Source organism: Perna viridis, chromosome 1 (assembly GCF_037379345.1).
Source record: "Perna viridis isolate PV_CMFRI_1.1 ecotype Kerala chromosome 1, ASM3737934v1, whole genome shotgun sequence".
NCBI lineage: Eukaryota > Metazoa > Mollusca > Bivalvia > Mytilida > Mytilidae > Perna > Perna viridis.
The window spans coordinates 25,972,778-25,994,762 of NC_142445.1; the positions used below are offsets into that span (position 1 = coordinate 25,972,778).

At 33.0% G+C, this 21,985-nt stretch overlaps 2 long non-coding RNA genes across 4 annotated transcripts in view; one reads left to right on the forward strand and one right to left on the reverse strand.

Annotated features, from left to right (window-relative positions):
• Positions 1-7,629, forward strand: part of LOC148627966 (uncharacterized) — a 30,465-nt gene extending 22,836 nt beyond the window's left edge. Inside the window, exons 2-3 of the long non-coding RNA XR_015922063.1 lie at positions 6,788-6,917; positions 7,141-7,629. This is a non-coding gene — a long non-coding RNA (uncharacterized LOC148627966). The remainder of the gene's footprint in view (positions 1-6,787; positions 6,918-7,140) is intronic.
• On the reverse strand, positions 373-20,873 carry LOC148627967 (uncharacterized). 3 transcript variants are annotated; one of them, XR_015922056.1, is made up of 6 exons: positions 18,833-20,873; positions 15,481-15,841; positions 13,420-13,509; positions 7,502-7,597; positions 1,921-2,103; positions 373-462 (listed from the first exon to the last, which is right to left on the reverse strand). It is a non-coding gene; the product is annotated as an uncharacterized LOC148627967 (long non-coding RNA). The 3 variants fall into 3 exon arrangements; XR_015922058.1 differs by lacking the exon at positions 15,481-15,841 and having other exon boundaries at positions 18,833-20,826; XR_015922054.1 differs by having other exon boundaries at positions 15,481-20,824.
• Positions 20,874-21,985: the final 1,112 nt, after the last annotated feature.

A 21,985-nucleotide genomic window follows, 5' to 3' on the forward strand; every position in this document is an offset into this window, starting at 1 on the left:
ACAAAATAGACCACCAATTATATCCACTAGCCTTTCATGATTTTTGTTTGGAAATACAAATCAGTAAATAATTCGAATTTCTATTAAAATATGTGATAAACAGATTAATACTTGGCCTTATTTATATATTGCTCTACTATTAACCTTCATGTATCCTGGCACTTAAGTACTCATGCACACTAAAATTCTAACATCACATTATTAGTAAGATACATGTATGAGTAATTATAGACAAGATAGCAGACACACTAACAGGATAGCCTGTGGCTCAAGTGGACTTGCATTCCTAACCTTGTAAGTCTTCATGGGTGACTTGTTAAAAAAAAATATACATATTTTAGAATTTTATATTTTTTTATTTCTATAATGGTAGTTTGTTCTGTCTTTTTAATACATTCCCATTGTTCTAACTATCCACTGGTTCCAGCTTGCTGTGATCCCTATGGCTGTTGTAAAACATACCTACAAACATATAAAAATGCATTCATTTAACTAAAAGTTAAAATATTTCTAGGAATTATATAAAAACAAATTATGACAAATATTCATACATTTCCTAATGTAAAACAAAAATATCCTTGTTTTACAAAAATAAATACTGTTATCACAGAGATACATGTATGTCTTGCCTGTTGTGCATGGTCATTGTTGTTCAATATTTGATAGTACCTGCAGAGCATATGGATGAAACAGATATGATATTGTAATATAGGCAAGACACCACAATACATTTTCAATTGCATTTCAATATACACATTTGAGCAGATTTTTAAAATTCCCCCACCACAAACTAAATAATGCTTCTCTGGCCTTAAGATACCTACAAGCCTGATTTTATATATAAATATTAGAAAAATTAACAAATTTTCTGGAATAAATTCATATGACCTGGAGATGGGGAACTATCAGTGGTTCATTCCATGACTCACATGTCTTGTGGTCAAAATAAATAAGAGCCCTTTAAAAAGTCCGTTTTTTTTAAATGCAATATTTTTGGTAACTTGTTTTACATCAGTTGCATCATCACGTGTATTTCAATTTACAAGAGCTAGAGTTGGTTTGAGGCAAAACATTGTGTTTTTTAAGACCATGTAAAGGGGTAGGTATGAAAACTCATTTTATGATTCTGACAGTGACTTAAAAGGATCAACTTAAAACTTGAAGTGGCCTATATATATTAAAATGTACATTAAAAATAATATGAAACAGTTTCAAAGCTAACAGTGTCACTTCAGATCATTTTAAACCAGACCTTTACATAGCTTGCTCAAGTGCGATTTTGACCTTTATCTTATGCTAGCCTTTATTTTGGCTTTGAACAAAAAGCTGAAACAAATGTGAAATAATGTAAGGTTCTAAGCTTATAAGATACATAAGCCAACAGTCAGCTGTATTTTATGTGTGTTTCTACAAAATTTGTCTGTTTTGAAACCTTACCTTGTATGACTTACTCTAAATAAAGTATTTCTGAGACCTCATAAGGTACATGAATATACATGTATTGACTAGATGTATTAATGTCAATGGAATGAAACTATGAGGTTTTCTTTCACATTATAAATGTTTTTTTCTCTAGCAAATACAAAAATTTCAAAACAAATAAAAAACACAACTCTGTGCTTTTATAGACCCTAAGACAAGGCTGTGAAAACCCCTGATTTTGACATTGAATTAATTGGGTTCATAAAGATGAACTAAATTGTCAGATTTCAGTCTAAACCTTGTTCACAGATAATTTTGTGGTTGTTTTAATGTTCCTAGTGTACAGTTAGTCCAGAAAATCTCAAAGCTGAGCAATGTATTGCTCACTGGTTTATATTTCACACCTAGCAGACTTAGCAAAAGTAAAGTGCAGTTTCAATGGAAAATCAGAGTACATTTCTTTTGGTCTCTCTACCAAGGACAATGATTGTGATTTACCGTATATGTACTGGATTCCTAAACTCCACACGAATCCATACAAACAACATTTCATAGCTGGATCTGCAAAATGTACCACCAAACCTCTTTCAATACTTTTAACTTCTATACTCACAACTGTCAAAGAGGGTCTGCAGTCATACCACAACACTTGTTACTCCCATAGTGGTATTACTGTGGATCCTGAAAAATTCAAAAAGATCTTTTGGAGACAATCAGTTCAAGACTTTAATAGCATTAAAACCTATGATTTTTCAACACTGTATACTTCTATTTCCCATACTCAGTTAAAATCCCGACTTATACATTGTTTGGCTAGATTTTTAAATCTCAGTTTCCACTATATAGATGATGTATTATCTATAAACAATCCTAATTTCGGGACTTTGATAAATCACATTTACCCCATAGAACTTGAGATAAAGGATACTAATGCCACTGCAAAGTTAACCTCATATCTTGACTTACACTTAGAAATCGATGGCAAAGGAAAACTATTCACCAAACTTTACCATGAACATGATGACTTTTCATTCAGAATTGTCAACTTTCCTTTCATCTGTGGCAATTTCCTTCAGCTCCTGCGTATGGAGTGTTTATATTAACTAATACATTATGCCAGAACTTGCCGAAACTATGACACTTTTTGTATTGCACTAGAACTCTAACAAATAGGCTCCTGGAACTGGGTTTTGTTGCTACAAGATTGAAGTCATCACAACAGAAGTTTTATAATCGTCATCAAGAACTCATGGATCACTACTGTGTATCCATCTGCACCATGAAAACTTATTTGTTCAACGTGTCAAATTTTTCCTTTCCTCTTTCAGCTACCCCGGACTTGACTTTTTATGAGCAACTCGGCTGGTGTTTCTAGAAAAGCTGAGGATGCTTACCCTAACGGTGTACCTGGTCCATGCTCCTAGTTTTTAGTGGAGTCAGAGTTGCTCATTTGCTTTTGTTACTTCGTATGTATGATTTTAGTTATTTGATGTTCTTTGTTGTGTATGTCTGTTTTCCATGTCTGGCCTTTGATTCTGGATTACATTCTTTTGATTTACTGCTATAACCTTGGTTCCCTTGATAACTCTTTCATGCAGATTCACAGAATTCTTGAAAATAAACATCAAATTACCCCCAGCAAACACTATCAAATAACATTTCTGATACCCCCTGCTAGGCACTAGACCACAATAAATTTTCATGTGCATGTCAATATACACATTTAAGCAGATTGAAAAGAATTCACGAGCGCAAACTATATAAAACTTCTCTGGCCTAAAGATACTTACAAGCTGAATTATATACATAAATTTCAGAAAAAATTATTATCATTTTCTGTAATTAATTCATATGCCCCAGCAATGGAGTAAACATGACAAATGAACTGAGTTGAAAGTCCTTCACAATAAATAATCTTCTACTGAACAAAATCACAAAATTGATTAATAATTAAAAAAATCCCAAGATCTACTGTCTACCAATTAGAGGCAAAACTACAGCAAATTACAACCTTACAAGAGTTTAAAATTTCAAAGTCACTAGATCGTGAATGCCGGGGCATATGCATAAACTTATATATTATTTTGATTCAGTGATCTACCACAAGTGGTTCATACTGAACTGATCTAAAAAGAAAACTTAACATTTAAATCTGAAGTTTCAAAATCAATACAGTCAATAAAACATGACTGCAAACACATATGCAAAAAATGAAACTGAATTGTGATGTAGTAATGTAATCCAACTACATACCAGATATGATTAACATAAATGTAGCAAATTTAGTGCTTCATAATCAAGTGATCTAATTGGAAATCTTAAAAATGACGCAAACATCAAAGAAGTAATACCTTAAAAATTGTATCTTAATTTTTTTTATTAGATTCCTCAAATGTCGCGAAACTTTCGCGACATATGAGGAATATATAAAAAAAAAAAAAAGAAACAATTTAAAAGAACAAAAGGCTCTTGAAAAGCCTGAATCACTCACCTACTTGATTGATTGATTGATTGATTGTTGGGGTTTAACGCCCAAACAGCAATATTTCAGCTATATTCATTCGATGAACATGAAAGGAATGATAAAATGAACATGAAATGATGATGAAATGAAAAAGGATGAGACACAAGGATAATAAGTCGATAAATTTTGATTGTCACAAGTTAAAAGGGAGAGATGGGTAGGTAGGGCAATTTAGCCCCCTGTGGCGGAGCACAAAGGTTCCCACTCCTATCGAACACCACAGCAGGGTTCTCTAAAGTGTGAGGACTGTGGCATCTTTCCCAACATGGTGCACCACTATGGTTTGCGGCCAGGTTTTCCTGACAACCCCAACATGTAACATACCAGGGGTAGCCCATTCCACCTCCTGGGGCACACAACCCAGTTGCTCTGTGAGCAGAGCGCCTAGCCCACAGCTAGGTTTCTGAGCACTATTTAATTGCCTTTTATGACAAGCTTAGCGCTGCTGTAGGCCTATTCTTTTGACACCCGGACTTGCAAAGGGCCACTCACATAGTAAACCCAGCCTAATTAACCAAATTAATAAAGGTATCACGCTTTGTTACCATGTTTCACCAAAATATTGCAGAAAAAGAGTACCTGAGGTGTAGGAAATTTTAGAATCCCTCAACAAAATTTAGGATGGGGTTGCTCTATGCCTTGTTATCCCATTTGGTCAAGGGTGGGTGGGGCCATTAGACCGCTATGCATTTGCTGCAAAAAAACATAAAATGAAGTTAAATCATGGTATGCAATATTTGCATCATTACCATTCAACTAAGGAGACAATACTAACTATATGCATCAAATGTCATTGAAATTAAAGCGCATTTTTTAGGGTGTGGCCTCTTTGACCTTTAATGACTTGAAAACCTTAAGAGAAACAGAAATCTGATTAAAAAACACATGCAGGGATCCAATACAAAATACTTTTTTTTTTTTAAATTTGACCAAAAATTCAACAAAAAATTTTGCATGACCCAATTTTGTATCCCCTTTATTCCAAAGACTACCCTGTAAATATTTTTAAAACAAAATTTTAAAAGAAACACATTGACTTTTGAATCATAAAAATCAGATTTAGAACATTCTTTTTTATTCCAATTATAACACTCATTTTACCTCTTTTTAAAAGTGATGGGATAAAAACCTCAAAAAAACAATATGGCTTTCCACCATGTCCCTAGGAACAATGTGTTGAAATTTCAAAAAGTTTAACCCAAGTTAACATAACTAAGACGACAGGGTGATTATATGACCAAGACAATTTTTTTCTTGTAAGTTTACTAGTCAGATAATTAAGTATTCTAGTATGATAAATAGGTTTACTTGTCAGATAACTAAGTGACTAGTACTTAAAATGGTGAACCTTTAAGAAAGCTTATACAGTACATTTATTGTTAAAGCACTGATTCAAATTAATCGAAAAAGGAAAAGAAATGCTAAAACCAATAAATGCACCATTGTATAAACTTTATAAAAAATGTAGACTGGATTTCGAGTAGTAATATTAAGTACTTAATTAGGTAAGACTTGAAGTAGTGCTGTACTAAAACAAGAGGCTCCCAGGAGCCTGAATCGCTCACCTGGTTGAATTTTGCCTTTCAAGGGCAATAAATTAAACAAGAAGTTGTCCAACAACTTTGACTCAAGAAAACTTCGATAGGACTTATCATAAGGATCATTTCAGTAAATGAAAGTTTAAATCCATTATAGTTTTCAAGACATTGGCTGAAAACTGTAAAAAAAAAATAAATAATAATAATAAAAAAATTAAAAAAAAACAAAAAAACCCTGTCATTTTCCCCTGTCAGGGGCAATAACTCTTATAAGAAGGCATCTGGCAAACTGTATGCCTGAAGACTTTTGTAGTCCTAAAAATAAGGATCATTTCAGCAACTGAAAGAACTTGGCTAAACCTAACGGTTTTGGAGATATATGCAAAAAACTACTGTCTGACATATATGTTTTATTTTTAATAAAAGTGACCATGTTTTTCAACAGATCAAAACAACCAGCTTCAATTCTATGCAGGATACCCCCAAGGAACACTTATACCAAGTTTTGTTTCAACTGGCAAAATAGTGTCAGAGGAGAAGATTTTTGAAAGAAATAACATTAAAAATAGCAAAAAAACTTTGAAAAAGGGCAATAACTTCAACATGGCTTAATACATGAAAATGAAACTTTGACCGCAGACAGATATCATCATGCTGAACACTTTTATCTGGTCAGAATTTGGCTAAACCTTACTGTTTTGGAGATATATGCGAAAAACTACTGTCTGACCCCCTATGTTCTATTGTTAGTAACGGAGGCCATGTTTTTCCACAAATCAAAAATCCCCACTTCAGTTCTATGCAGGATACCCCAAGAAACATTCATACCAAGTTTGGTTCCAATTGGTCAAGTAGTTTCAGAGGAAAAGAGTTTTGAAAAATTGTTAACGACAACGATGGGCAACGACGGACGCCAAGTGATGGCAAAAGCTCACATGGCCTTAGACCAGACTTTGTTTTTACGTAGGGTAGCAATTAGGGGTCACCAAGGTATATGTTTTGTTGATGACAACAACCAACAATACTATCTAGATTGCACAAACAAATAAAACACTATTTTCAAAAAGAAACTATTTCTTCCACAACAAGCCTAGATAATGTTGTGAAATTAAACGCATTTAAAAGGGAGATAGCTCATTTTCCCAACCATTCTATTATATTTCTGCATCCTCTGAAACTTCTAAGATGAACAAGCTGTCATTTTGTCTTCAATGGACCATAAAATATTTGCTCACATTGTCAAATTAGTGTGTTTTTTCCTAAATATGATGCATTACTTTTCAATTTTACTTAATTCTTATAGATTTCATTACTAAATAGCACATCAAATATTCAAAGAAATGGACTTTCAAAGATCAACGAGTATCTTCATATGGCAAAATAAAAACTGTTGTAGCAAGATAAAATGAAACCATGGGAAGACAGCAACTCGGGTAAGATATGTAACTTGCTACGACAAGATGATAAATTGCCATGATAAGATAGTAACTCATCATGGAAAGGTAATATTTTTTCTGAATACCCCTAATATGCTTCTAAAGAAATCTGAAAAAAAATTTAAGAGGAACAAATTGACACTTAATTCCTAAAAAAATAGAATTAAAATAAATTTTTTCTATCAATTCAAATGATTTCACCTTTTTTTCCTCTTTTTAGGTACATATTGTCAAAGCAGTTGGGGCAAAAAACCATCAAAAACTATGGAGTCCTCCACCATGTCTGTCCCTAGGAACAAAGCTTTAAAAGAATTGAATTTGTTTTACTCATGTTATCATAAAAAGACCAAAGTGAAGAGACACCAATGACCAGAATGACAGGGTGATTCCATTATACAATTTCAAATTTTTTTAGTGGTGTTATAAAACTGTGACTGGGTGTAATGAAGTAGTAGTAATAACTTATTGGCATCACTGAAGAAGAAAATATAGAAAATATATAATCACAGACAAAATCTCATTAACTTCAGAACTTACAGCAGTACTAAAACCGTAAAAATATTGCTAATTCTTTGACTTACATATTCTATTATGTCAAAAAAGCTTTTTCTACAAGAGTCATGACTGCTTGATTACAGACCATATAACTGGTACATCTGGAGGCTTCAAATAATCTACTGAAATAAAAAAGAATATTTTAGCAATAAAATTTTGACCTGGTAAGTTAAGAAAACTGTGAGCGAAGCTTACATGCTGATACCGTCACAAGTGATTTCCCTCCCCAGAAACCATATATGATACCCCATAAGCGATTTTAGCATTCAGATGGAAAATAAAATAGGAGGTACACAAAGGTATAATGTAATAAAGAATCTATGAAAATTTCAACAAAGTCCATTTAGCATTTTCAGAGAAGTAGACGATTTGCATCAGGAAATCCCAAAAGTCAATCAGATGGGAAAACTAAATAGGAGATGCAGTATGGAATCATGTACTGTAAAAGTAGAATTGTTCCTGGGGTACCAATTTTCATGGTTTTAGTGGGTAGGCCAAACCATGAAAGGAATAGGTTTGGTAAGGCCCAGTATTCAACATTTTTGAAAGATTTGTTTTGGTCTATACTAGTTAGTTTATTTGAAAGGATAATGGTTGAAGTACATACATCTCAGCCGATTTTTGTGATATCATGAATGTATTTGACCTAATAGCAGTTAAAATTAACACATAGTAGTGAAATCTTCACTTTTGTTGCATTTTTGCACATATTTCTCATTGGTTTTTGCCTAAAAAGGGAGTGGTGATTGATATCCGTGTTCATTCAAATATTGACATAAATGTTGTATCTTACAAATTACAATATATAAAGATAAAGAATGACCACGCATGTGACCAAATTGGTTTTTCACAAAAACCATCAAATATATGCTGAATTATCAAGATTTTATGGATTTTTCATCATTTAGGCAATTTTGTTTGTGCTACAATGATGAGATGCTTTTCTGTTTTGGCTTAAATCTTATCAAACTAGCTGGTGTAAACACTTATGTGTACAAAAAGGATAAAAATCTTTATTTTGAACAATTCTAAATTTTGAGGCCAAAATTGGCCATAACAGGACCTACTTCTTTGGTTCCCAATGAAAAGTAGGTTCCCACTGATAAAACTTCAAAACCACAAATTCAATAATCCACAAACGTATGTTTCATTCCTGCTCCATAGAAATTAGAATCTACAAATCAAAATGCGTTCACAGTATTAAAGAATCTGTTAAGTTTCATCAAATTTCATTCAGCAGTTTCAGTGGAGTTGGGAACAGATGAACGGATGGACACATAATCACTATATACCTCCAGCTTTTCAAGTGGGGGTATAATTTAATTTATCTCCATGTGCCAGTTCATTCAACTTACAGGTGTAAAACTGAAAATAGAGAGCAGGTACATGTACAGTCAATAGTTTAAGTTAGATACAATATCAAACATATGTGTTTACATCTTAGGGTTTAACTTGGAAAAACTTTTAACCTTCATAATGTTGAATGTGATCATAGAATATAGAATTATAATCAGATATTTAACTGTTAAAAAATTCAGTGAAAGTGGACTTTACAGATACATTTAGTATATTGATAATTCCAAAAGAACTATTTTTTTTTAAATCAAAATAAAGTTAAACTTCATCCCTTTTAACCCCAATGAAAACCAAATTAAATAAAAGGTCCAAATTCTAAAGGTGAAGAGGCATTAAGCTATGAATATTGCCCAAAAATATCAACTTTCTTGTAAAAGTAGTTAAAAACATAACTAATCATTTGTGGCATTAGTTCATTGTAAAGAAGTCAAAATGGTGCCATACTTTTACATAATTTAGCAAAAAAATGCTGAGAATTTTAAATCTTGTTTTTTTTTTTCAGACATATTTACATATACATCCAGAAAACTATGTCAAAACCTAAGAAACAACTTTATATTTTTACATATATATGATAATTTATGTAATAATGAATGTAGTAACTAAATATGAAGTTGTTTCTTGCCAAAAATATGACCAGAAAGTGACCAAAAAGTACAATATAAATTTTAATATTAGTAAACTTCAAGCAATTTGTCTGACCGTTAAATTCAAGAATTATTAGAAGTCTTTATGTTTTCTCATTTGTGATTGATTCAAGTCTCAAAATTCATAATTGAAATTATTGAACACTTTATGATTAATTTTCAGTTGAATCTGAGGCCAATAAGACCTGTTATCACGGTATATATTCACCCCTTCTCCTTTGAAGAATATACAGGTTGTGAATCAATCAAAGTACAGAACTTTTTGTTTCTGACTGAAAATGCTGTCCATTTAACTTCCTTAGGTCTCACTAACCACTTCTGGGTTAAAGGGCCACCCTCCCCCCTATGTAGTACCAAAAACAAACTGAACCTAAAATATGCATTGTATGTGCATTATTTGTGTGTATTCTGATTTAAAGTAGTCAAAATAAAGCTGAGAATGTGTACTCTAAAATCGAATTTGTAATTTACTACATAAGTGTACGAATATTGTTTACATGTGTGAGTAATTTGCCTCCATGCTGTCAGTTAGCAGAAAAGGTAAAAATGTTGATTTTATACAGTCATTGTACCATTAGAATAATGATTTTGAAAGCCTTATTTCCCAACTTATGCAACTTTAACGTGTCACTAGTTTAACAAGTAATTTAGACCTGGAAACATTAGAAGTGGTTAGTGAGACTTTACCTTTGAACATTAGTTTTAATTTTAGCAGTGGCCTTTTTGCATATTGAATTGAAACAGAATCAACTGAAAAAAAAAACAATAAAAGCCAAAGGGTGAGAAATAAAATGTTTCATAACGTGCAGCAAGATACATCAGCAGAGGTCAAACACTGAATAGATGTGACAAATATGGACATATAATTCTCTTAATTTTGATTGTGAATAAATGTATGACACAGAATATATTTTACCCAGAATGGAAGCAGTCAAATATCTTAAATACATGCAATAAGACTTTTAAAATATAACATGAACAGACCAACAGAATGATGAACAAAGAGTTTCTATAGACATAAGAATTTTGTTTCTGTAGCCATAGGGTTTAGTAGAAATTAACAAAAGTCTTGATCAAAAGAAATAAACAATTCACTATGTCAATGTTGCATTTGGTGAAAGCATTTTTGAGTTATGGTTAAAAAAACAAAATTGGCCCATATTTGTATGAATAAAATCCCATAACCCAACAATGTAAAATCCAAAATATGTAAAAATCAAAAGGGAGCTTACACTAAATTGACTAATACAAACTACAAAACTGTCATCAATGCTCATTAACTTGGTACCCCTTTCCACATTTAATAACATGCACCTTTTAACCTCAAAATTGATCTGGATTAAAATCTAAGTTTCCTTCAATTACATTCAGTGGTGTGGGAGGAGTAATAGATAAGATATGGGTTCCCTAATTCATGTCTCTATATTCACAAATGACAAAATCTATTTTTTGAAATGTGAAACCCCCATATTGGTTCAGATCAAAGTCTAAAATAAGATGTGCACAATGGGAATATGTAATAGATTCTGTGAAAGTTCCATTCAATTTCATTCAGTGGTGTAAGAGGAGTAACCATGGTAACAGATAAGAAATGTGTCCCCCATGTCCCCATATTCACAAACGACAAAATCCATGCTTTGCTATGTGAAATGCAAGAGTTGATTCAGATCAAAAGCTTTAAAAGAAGGTGTACAATGGGAACATATAATAAAGATTCAGTTAAAATTCTACTGAATTCCATTCAGGAGTAACAGATAACAGATGAGTTCCCCCTGTATAACAGAAGGAAGGAAGGATTGTTGGAAGGATAGACATCCCCATTCCCAAAAATACTCCCCCCTTTGCAAGTGGTGGGTATTATAAATGATCACATACCCTTGTGTTCACATATTGGAAACTCAAGTAAAATGTATTTAAAAAAAACTAGAGGCTTTAGAGTGCCAGAATCACTCACCTTAAAACTTTGGAATGATGTGGTCATATCATTTGATCATTTAAATAAAAGATTAAGAGAGTTTTCTATACTTACATCATTCCTGCCATCCCCAGAGCCATACAAAACATAGACTATTTGTAAGGTGTATTGAGGTCATTATCCCTATCAAGTTTCAAAATTTTGGTACATGTGTTTTTAGAGGAGTTGATTATTGAAAATTGGCCAATCAGAAGCTTAAATTACCTAAGGTGGCCATTTTGTTTTATCAAATTTGATCACATGTTAGGGTTGTCCCTTTCATTACTTCTGCCAAGTTTGGTCACCACTGCCTTCAGAAAAGTAAACATATAGGCCAAAATGTGTTTCCCCATTGGGTTTCATAAGCCACAACCACCCACTGTGCCACCTGAGCCACACAAAAGGTCGATCATGCAGAAGACATTGGTAGTTAACCCTACTCAGTTACAGATTATTGGCACCTGTAATTTCAGAGGAGGTGATTATTGAAAACTCAGAAAATCAGAAGCTTAAATGGCCTCCGGCCGCAATCTTGTTTAATCAAGTGGAATCAAAATATAATCAAATGTTAAAGTTGTCCATTTTATTATTTCTGCCAAGTCTGGTCACTTTTGGCCACTTTGTAAAAGCAAAGATAAAGACCAAAATGTGTTTTCCCATAGGATTTCAAAGGCAATTTCGAGTGGCTGCAGCCACCCCATAAGTTACCTGAGCCCCACATAAGGTGAATCATTTGTAGAAGGCATCAAAGTCATTAACCCTATCATGTTTCAAAACATTGATACTTGTGATTTCAGAAGTTGATCATTGAAAATTGGCCAAACAGAAGCTTAAATGGCCTCTCAGGGGGCCATTTTGATTAATTAAGGGGAACCATAAGTGGATCTTTTGTAGAGACTCTTGCATACACTGTTTCTGCCAATTAGGTTAAAACTGGTTCAATTCGCGTACATGAGCATGAGAGAAAATGGACACAAAGTCAAAGCATGAGCTCACTGGGAACTTGGTCCATGTGAGCTTGAAGGAAAGTTTCAAGGGCCTTAATTCAAAGAAAATCTCAATGAAGCATAAACTTGATCTGAACTCATCAGGGTACAAAAATGCACAATGAATTCTCTCATACCAAAAAATCAGCTCAATATCTGAAAGTGTTTAGAAAAAAAAGTTAAAAAAACTGTTATTTTTGTAAAATAAGCTTGTCATTTTGGTAAAAATCAGCAGAATGGTACCAAAAATATGCTTGACCTGTAACTCATCATAGTCGCATTATACACCAACAATCAGCCCATTAATTGCAAGTGTCTGAAAAACTTTAATTTTTGTAAAATTTGCAAAGTCCAAGGCCCCTAATTCTGAAAAAATCAGTGAAGTGCAACAAAAACTTAAACTTGATCTGTAACTCATCATGGTAGACTCAAATACAACAAATCAACTCATTATCAGCAAGCTTTAGAAAACAAGAGGCTTCCAGGATTTGAATTACTCACCTAGCTAAATTTTCGCCTTTCAAGGGCAATAACTCTAACAAGGAGTCATCCAACAATTTTAACTCATGTACACTTTGATACAACTTTTCATAAGGATCATTTCATTAATTGAAAGTTTCTTTCTACGATAGTTTTCAAGATACTGGCTAAAAACTGCTTTTTTATTTGAATTCACTACCTTGATCAATTTCTTTGGACCTATCTGATACCTATTCCAGTTTGATTGAAAGTCTATCATTTGCCACACATGTAATGCTCAGCATAAAAACCCTTAAGTTGGATTACCTCCCTTTGGAGTCCGTAACTGTAACTATATTCCTTCATGTACATCTACAAAGGATTCAAACTTTCCTTTAAAGTTTCATCAAAATCCCTTCCGCGGTTTAGGAGTTGTGCTAACAAGAACTGTGGCCAGTTGGACAGACAGACAGACAGACAGAGAGATTCCAATATATTCCCTAACTTTGTTTGCAGGGAGTATAACAACATGTTTTAAATACCTGAATCCTTATTACATCAAGAGCATAATCTAGTTGCTAATGTTTACAAGCCAGACTGCAGTACAGATCCATTCAATTCAACTTTGATGCCTGTAAATAAATTTAACATATAAACATGCCATGTACATATGTAAATTTTAGATATCTTCATGAAATGCAATGTAGTGCTAGGTATACCCTAACTCGTACAGAAAGGTGACATTGGAGAACAACTTGCTTCTTACTTATATTTTAAATGTATATTTATAAATCCTCATATAAAATTTGAAATCCATCCCCTTGGAGCGGAATAATTTTAAGTAAAAATATTCTCACAGAAAGACTGACAAGGTGATACCAATATGTACAATGTATGCAGTAATACATACATGTACTTCCAGAAAAATAATGAAATGATAACCTTAATAGCAATGCCATTTTTCTTATTTTTATTAGTTTCTTTTTTTCAAGGAAATGTGCATGTATGTTACAATGTACATGTATGTGCACCAACAAAATTGTATAGTTGGCAAAATATGTAGGTATAGAATTACAGCCTTAAAAAATAAGGTACACATATTACATTTAAAATAAATTTTTGCCCTACATTTTCCTAGCTAACAAAAGGATATATCATACTTTTTGTCGAAGTTTAAGATTATGTTTCAGTAAAAAAATATAAGACGTCACTGGTGACCCAGGGTTATATTTGAGAGAAACTTGTGGAAAGAAAATATTACCCGGGCTTCCAGGTTAAGCAGCGGAGATACACATTCTTATATTCGCATGTTTCCTGAAGATTTTATAAACATAACATTCACTTCTTTAAATAAATATAACAAATTAGAAAAAGACTTGAAAACTATCAGAAAGATTTTTTTTTTTTACTGAAATGTAATCTTAACCTATATATTTTTATTTGTTTTTCAAATAGAAATATTCATTTTGCTTGCTGCTTAAATATAAATAAAAATATTGCACTTGCGAGGCAAAAATTTTATGCGGGCTGACCCCCCCCCCTCTTGTAATATCCTTTATTATTTTTACAAGTCTCGCACAGACGACACATGGTAAAGCTCATGGTGCTCGCTGATTTACGCGATGCCTACCCCATATTAAATAGTAACAGTAATTTGCTTTTTTAACTGTTTTTCTCAAAATCCTCAAGAACTGCATAAAAACATTATTTGTAGATAAAATATCAATTGAAAGGGGCAAAAATACATTCAGTGAGTGATACTTACATTCAAATATACATAAAAAGTGTGCACCTACATTGAAAACTTCCATATAAAGTCATGCAGATGTAAAGTGTGTATTTACGCCATGAAGGGGTGTCCGCAGAAAGTTATCCGGTTGTTTTTTTCCATAGTAATACACTTATTAAGGTGTTGCATTGCATGTGTTGAAAAATTAAAAAACACCATTTAGCAGGGTAAGAAATAGTAGCCTGCCCGCCAGCCCGAGACTTTTTTGACAAGGGTGACCATTTCAACAAAAATCTATAAAGCCATATAGTAAATATATTGAAAAATTGTATTCAGGACTGGCTAGAATTTGAATGAGTTTCCTACCCTGCATTCAGGTATAAGAAAAACAGTGGTATTTATTTTCCTATACTGACAATACTAACCTTTTCAAGTTTTTCAGTAATTTCTTATGTACATTCCATACATACAATTCAATTGATAACTTAAAATTATATACCAGTACATGTACTGATACACTGTATGTACAATTCCATGTTTTAAATTAAAGCCTGAAGCCAGCAAACATAGCCACATACATATATTTCTTACAATGAAATTTCTGCATAAGAAAACTGAATATCATTTTTTCCCTCCTATTTAAATTATAAATGAAAATACCACAATTTCTTTGTACCTTGTATATTGCCCTTACTAGTGTAAGAAGTACAAGAACGATCAACACGATATTTTTTCATACCATCGTTATTTTCATTGTTCCTGTCTTAAAAATGAAAACCAGATGTCCTGTACACAAAGGAGTATCAATGTATTATTTATATACATTCATGCATGTAATAATTTACAATAATATGGGTTCAGGCAAACTGTTAACCTATATGTTCATGTATAATTGCATTTGTACATGCACTTGTCTACTGCTTGTAAGACTTCAGTTATCCCCATTGTTATGCTGCAACATACATGTATATATTCATACGTTGCTTTCATAATCTGTTGTGTCATGGAATTTAAAACTTGTGCATGTCGTTTGAGTGTTTCCTTCATTAGGCTTTCTTGCTGAAATTATATTCTAAGACTTTGGCATTTCAAAGGTCGATGCACAGTTGTATTTTGATAGTACTATGCTGGCATAATGTACTATATCAGGATAGGCAATGCCCTTTATGTAATTCTAAAGAAGTCGGATATGTCAAATTGTCTTTTATAGCTTCAGCAATACATGTAGATTGCAACTATAAATAAAAAAGAAACAAGATTAAAACCTTGTGCTTACATGTACAATGTAAATGAATGAATTACTAAAATATGTTTTGTATCCAGTGCCACAATCATGAAGTACCTATTTCCTTAATTGTTTAAATAAATCAACTTGGTTATGCATAATCATATTCAAAAATTAAATTCTTCTATCTTTTGATTACAGATGGTTATCTAAAAAATGTTTTTTGAATTCACATCTTAAATACAATTAAATAAAATGGGCTGTACCAATGGTCTGACAGTTCTTTATTCCAACAGGTTGATGGTCTGACAGTTTGATAGTCTGGCAGTTCTAAGAAATTTGATTGAAAAGTAAAAGAAACAATTCATCCATGTACATGTACATATATATCTCAGTCTATAGAGATATATATATAACCATCAGGGGTTTCATTAATTTTTCAAGCCGGAGGTTCTTTAAAGAAAGTAGAAGTTACCAAATAAATTCAGCAAGGGGTCTGGGGCCGCTTAAGGCCCCAGTGGGTCCACGGCAACCCTTCGTAGGGAGTCTGGGGATGGGTGGGGCAAAGCCCCCCCCCCCCCAGAAGCTCCTGGATGTAAGCCTTTCTTGTTAAATTTTGGTTTGAAAATATGGGATTAAGTCTGCAATATTTGATTCAATTAAAACACACAAATTTGAAATCAAGATATATGATGAATCGTAACTGATTTGGTCTCAAAACCCAGAAATCCAGGAGCTCCCCTTGATTCCCACCAGATCCATTTCTAGACTAATGCTGATAAACTTTGTTGACTGTTTAATACTATGCCATTTTATACGAAATTCTGATAAATGTCATACTTTGTTCTCAGGCTTTTATTTACTTGTTGCAAAATTTAAACACTAACACATGCAAATAAAAGCATAGGAACAAAACTAAACATTTAATGAAATTCCATAACATGTGGTGGTTCCTGGTGCTGATTAAATTAAAATTCTTCATAATAAAACTTCATTGTTGTTTATTGCCTATAATTATTACTGTGACATGTAGAGCAATTGCATGTGTCTTATTATGAAATGTTGGTCTAAAAATCATAGTCTGATAAAAAATTCTTTGCTTCTTAAAAAGAACAAGGCTGGCAGTTTTAGTCTGGTTGACTTTAAGACGGTCAGAATTTTTTAAACATTACAATGCATTTATTTTCTAATATATCACTGATCATTAAAAATGCCTAATTTCCTCACGTTTTACCGAATTTAAAAGAGAAATGCCTAATTTTTTGGATTTACATATTAAATTCGATGTTCCGAGTTAAATTCGGACTTGTGCCGTTAAAATTAGTATAAAATAATTGAATTAGGCTATTAATTTAAAATTCGGATATTTCCGATAAAATTCGGTGTGTACGATAAAATTAGGATACACAACGTATTTAAATTCGAGGTTGTTCCCATTTAAATTCGAACTTGTTTCTAATTAAATTCGACGTTGTTCTCGGTTAAATTCGGTGATGTTCCAGTTAAATTTTCACTAATTTTGTTTAAAGTGTGTCATTAATTTCTTTTGAAACCTAAATTTTTCACGAGTGTAGGTGGCGCTCTTCGTAAAGACAAAATACTAGTGCCCGGAGAAAATGCTTTAAAGACGCGGTAATCTGTAAAATTAAAACGTGAACATGCTAAAAGGTGTTGGATTCAATGTACAACAACAAGAATTTTTGTGGTGTAACAATGAAATATAAAATTATGAACAATAGATATCACCACTACAAAAAAGTATAGACTTTATGCCGTTGTAAATTAAAACAGCTTTATAGGAGCCGGGTAGTTAACGGGTATTTCTCAAGGAATAAATGTTTTAACTTGGAACTATACGCATGAGAGCAGAGTATAGACGAATGCGGAATTCCATCCTCTTATATAATTATAATATCACTTGCTAGATTTTAAAATACTGGTGTCATTGCTTAATTGTCTCGGGCCAGTAGATAGAAAGGTTGATGCTGTATTTTTGGATGTGTATTGGTTTTTTGTTTGTTTGTTTGGTTTTTTTTTTTACAGTAAGACAACCATGTGAAATTCCGATTTTCTGTATGTCATATTTTTAAGCAGATTCAAACAGATTCGGCTGTACACTAGTACTGTACGTGCGATTTTTAGCTTATTTATCTATTACGAATACATTGTGCTCATTAAAAGTGTCAACTGCGGTCGGGTCCATAGATTCCTAACTGATGGGTGATCTTTCGAAGAAAAAAATCGGTATTATACAAGACTGGAAAAATTTTATGACTCTTATACATTCTATAGATTTTTGCATGCACACGTTGTTTCTAATGATTTTATTTACTAGTATTCGACAGCTACCTACTGCATTACATGTCTCCACGGGTAGTGCCATAGACCTATAGTTACAGGTCTATGATTGTGCGGTACTAAAGAAAATTATAATATTCAACCAAACTGTAAAAAGGAAATCTGGATGACCTTATAATTACAACTTAATGTCTGAAATTAACTTTACAAAGTATATTCTCAAACAAATATTTCAGTTTTACTTAAAAAATAATTTTGTAAACACGTACTTCAGTAACCGCAATACCTTTTCATCTTATAGGACTGTATCAAGGACTGTATATAATACATTGTATAGCTTTACTACTTGTGGTCACTATTCCATGGTCAATACGTACATTGTACATGCATATATTCTCAAGCGAATACTATGTAATAACTTTTAAATCCTAGCTTTTCACAATGACAAATTTCATTTTAAGAATAAAAAGGGAAATTAGATGAGTGACACAACATACAAAAACTCACTAGCTCAGGAGCAAACATTATTAATAGGAGTTATTAATCAATTACAAGTTATTTCAAGTTTTATGAATATAAAATAAAAAAAGAAGAAAAAAACAACCCCAAAAAAAAATAACAAAAAAACAGTTAATTCGATTTAACAGAAGCCCATAATCGTCTCCACTGTGGTAGCATTTTACAGCGTCCATCAGTTTCTTACCCTGCAGTGCAACCACATGGGCTGTGTACAGCTATGTTAGTGTCTCAGCAAACTTCTTCTGCAAGCTGTGGAGGAAAAGCATTGTTACGCACGACTCAAACAACATTCTTCACTATGTATATCTACATATTATGTTTATTGACAGACCCGACAGGTGAGCTGTAAACGTTCATTTACATACACAACGCGAGCACACACTACGTGCCGATTGATTGACGCTCCAGGGCGATAAATAAACATCCTTTTCCTAATCATGTATCACTTGTTAAAAAATCGGAGTCTTCAACATCGGGGTTTTCTTTGGAAAGGAGGAGGGGGTAACTTCCGATGTGATAGGAATGAGCCGCTGTGCTGTTCTACCGCACTGTCAACGATTATGGAAAAAAATATTAAAAGGCAATTCAAATTATGCTTTGTAAGTGTGATATGCAAAAACACGCCACAAGTTTGGGGAACTACAGATTCTTTACAAAAAACAATGCATGTTTTTGTTATCATTTTCCGTTGCGTAAAAAAATTTTTTTTATGGCAGTAATAATTTGAGTTTCTCATTCGGCAAAAGAACAACTCAAATATGTATCTCGTTGATTTTATATATATTTTTTAAATCGCTGTAAAGTATATAATATAATAACATATACATGTATGTTATTTTTTTTTCTATTTTCAGATGGACGGAATATGTAGTGATTTTGATAGTTAGCCACTTTACTTAAAGTGTGTAAACTACACGCTTAGATTTAATTGATGCTGGTATAAACTGTCGTAGCACGGATAAGATTAACCCTTTATAAATCCTGTCTTAGTAATATCTTATAAAATTTTCAAAGATCACGTTATCAAGTTGATTTCGAACAATTCGTTTTCAGATAATCTTTTGTCATTTAAAGATGTGCAATTAAATATAAACTTTAAGAATATCCAAGCGATGAACATAAAATGGATGTTACAATAAACATGAAATTATGATGAAATGAAAAAAGAAAAAAACGGGGTGGGATACAAGGATAATTGGGTCAACAAATTTTGATTGCCACAGGAAATAGGGAGTGGTGGGTAGGATCGGGTAATTTAGCATCCTGTGGCGGAGCGCAAAGGTTCTTACTCCGATTGAATACCACACAGGGGGTCAGTCTAACCACCACAAAGACCGGTCTTAGTGCACTAAGACAATAACAGTTGTACTAAGACCAATAATATGATGTTTTTCTCAAATAAAAGTACCACCACCGAATTAGGTATCTAAAAATGCATATGTTGCACCTAATTATACATAGAAATAGTCATCGAATAGTTAGATATTTAGTCATTTGTGCAAAGTTTTCTGTTTGTGGGGACAAAGACCATGGGTACATAGCGATTTCATCTCTAGAACTTACTTCTGTTGGTAAACACACAGACGTAAAACACAAATTGATGTCAATGTATTTATGATATAGATCACAATAAATTATGGAATTTTCCCTGTACATGTATAATAAATTTCTAAATTTCACGTGAAATAAAGCCTTTAGTTCCGCTCTCGGATTTTCTTAGGCCAAAATACTGATAAATTCAAAATTTATTTGAAAATTGCTATAAACTGTTGAGAAAATCTATAAGATAAATATGTAACCAATTGGTTATTGTAAATGACCAAAGTATAATAATATCTTGAGATTTAACTGTTAATTCTAGGGGTTCTTCGGCACTTGTGATCATGTTTCGGTTTTTTACTCTATCCAACTAATCATCATATCTATATTTTTGAAAGAACTATGAAACTAAAAGAAAAATCAGACAGAAACAACTTCTTCAAATTTCCTTTAACCTCATTCTGATGCATTTCAATAACAAGAACATGTCATTTCTTCAAGTAATAACATGTATTAAAATCACTTGTCAGTTCGGGAAAAAAAACGATATCCTTTTATGATTTTAAAGTACATGAAATAATAAATTATCGATGGTTGCCCCATATAGTTACAATACTGGTAAATGAAAACATAGTCACTGCCGGATGTCCGCATGGCTGATTTTAAATAGGAACAAGCGAATTCTCCTATATATATATATTTATGTTATTTTTTATTTCAAATTGATGAAAATGCATGCATTTACTTTTATTGCTCAAGTTGAATAAATTTTTAAGGGATCTCATTTTTCACATCATTTCCTGTTTTAATTTCAACTCAACTTTTACTCTTGCGATTTTAAATTACATGAAATATTTAATGAATAAATTATCTACAATTGAATAATAAATGAAAACCTAGGCACTAACGGATGTCTACACGTCTGATTTTAAATATTTTCAACCAATGTTCAACTAATAAATAAAAATATCCACACCCAACTATAGACATCAAAGAGTCCAGGTCAGGGTATGTTACCCATGTAATGGCTGACGTGCCGGAAAAACTGTGTACAAAAGAAGTCTAAACATCAGACGATGTAATTACTTTTTTATAATGAACTTAGAGCATTACGTGCAGTTTTACATGTCATTTCCACTGGTAGTACTTTTACTTGTGAAAATTGTCTTTTACTGGTTTGTTTTTTTTTGTTTGTTTGTTGGGGTTTAACGTCCGAGCAGCAATATTTCAGCTATATTCAGACGATGAACATGAAATTGATGATAAAAATGAACATGAAATGATGATGAAATGAAAAAGGGATGGGACACAAGGGCAATGGGGTCGACAAATTTTGATTGCCACTGGAAATAGGGAGATGTGGGTAGGGTCGGGCAATTTAGCCTCCTGTGGCGGAGCCCTATGGTTCCTACTCCGGAAGAATACCACAGTAGGATTCTTTACCGTGCGAGGAACGTGGGATCTTTCCCAACACGGTGCACCATTATGGTTTGCGGTCAGGTTTTCTGTATTATAGCCTGACAACCCCAGCATGTAACACGCCAGGGGTACCCCCATTCCACCACCTGGGACACACATCCCAGTTGTTTTGTGGGCAGAGCGCCCTAGCCCCCGGCTAGGTTTCTGAGCACTATTAAGTCGCCTTTTCCGACAAGCTTAGCGCTGCTGCAGGCCTATTCTTTTAACATCCGGACCTGTACGGGGCTCTTTTATTGGTATTAGTGCAACTCTTATGGTCTTAGTGCACTAAGATTGGTCTTTGCGGTGTTTAGACGAACCCCAACACAGTGTTACCCCA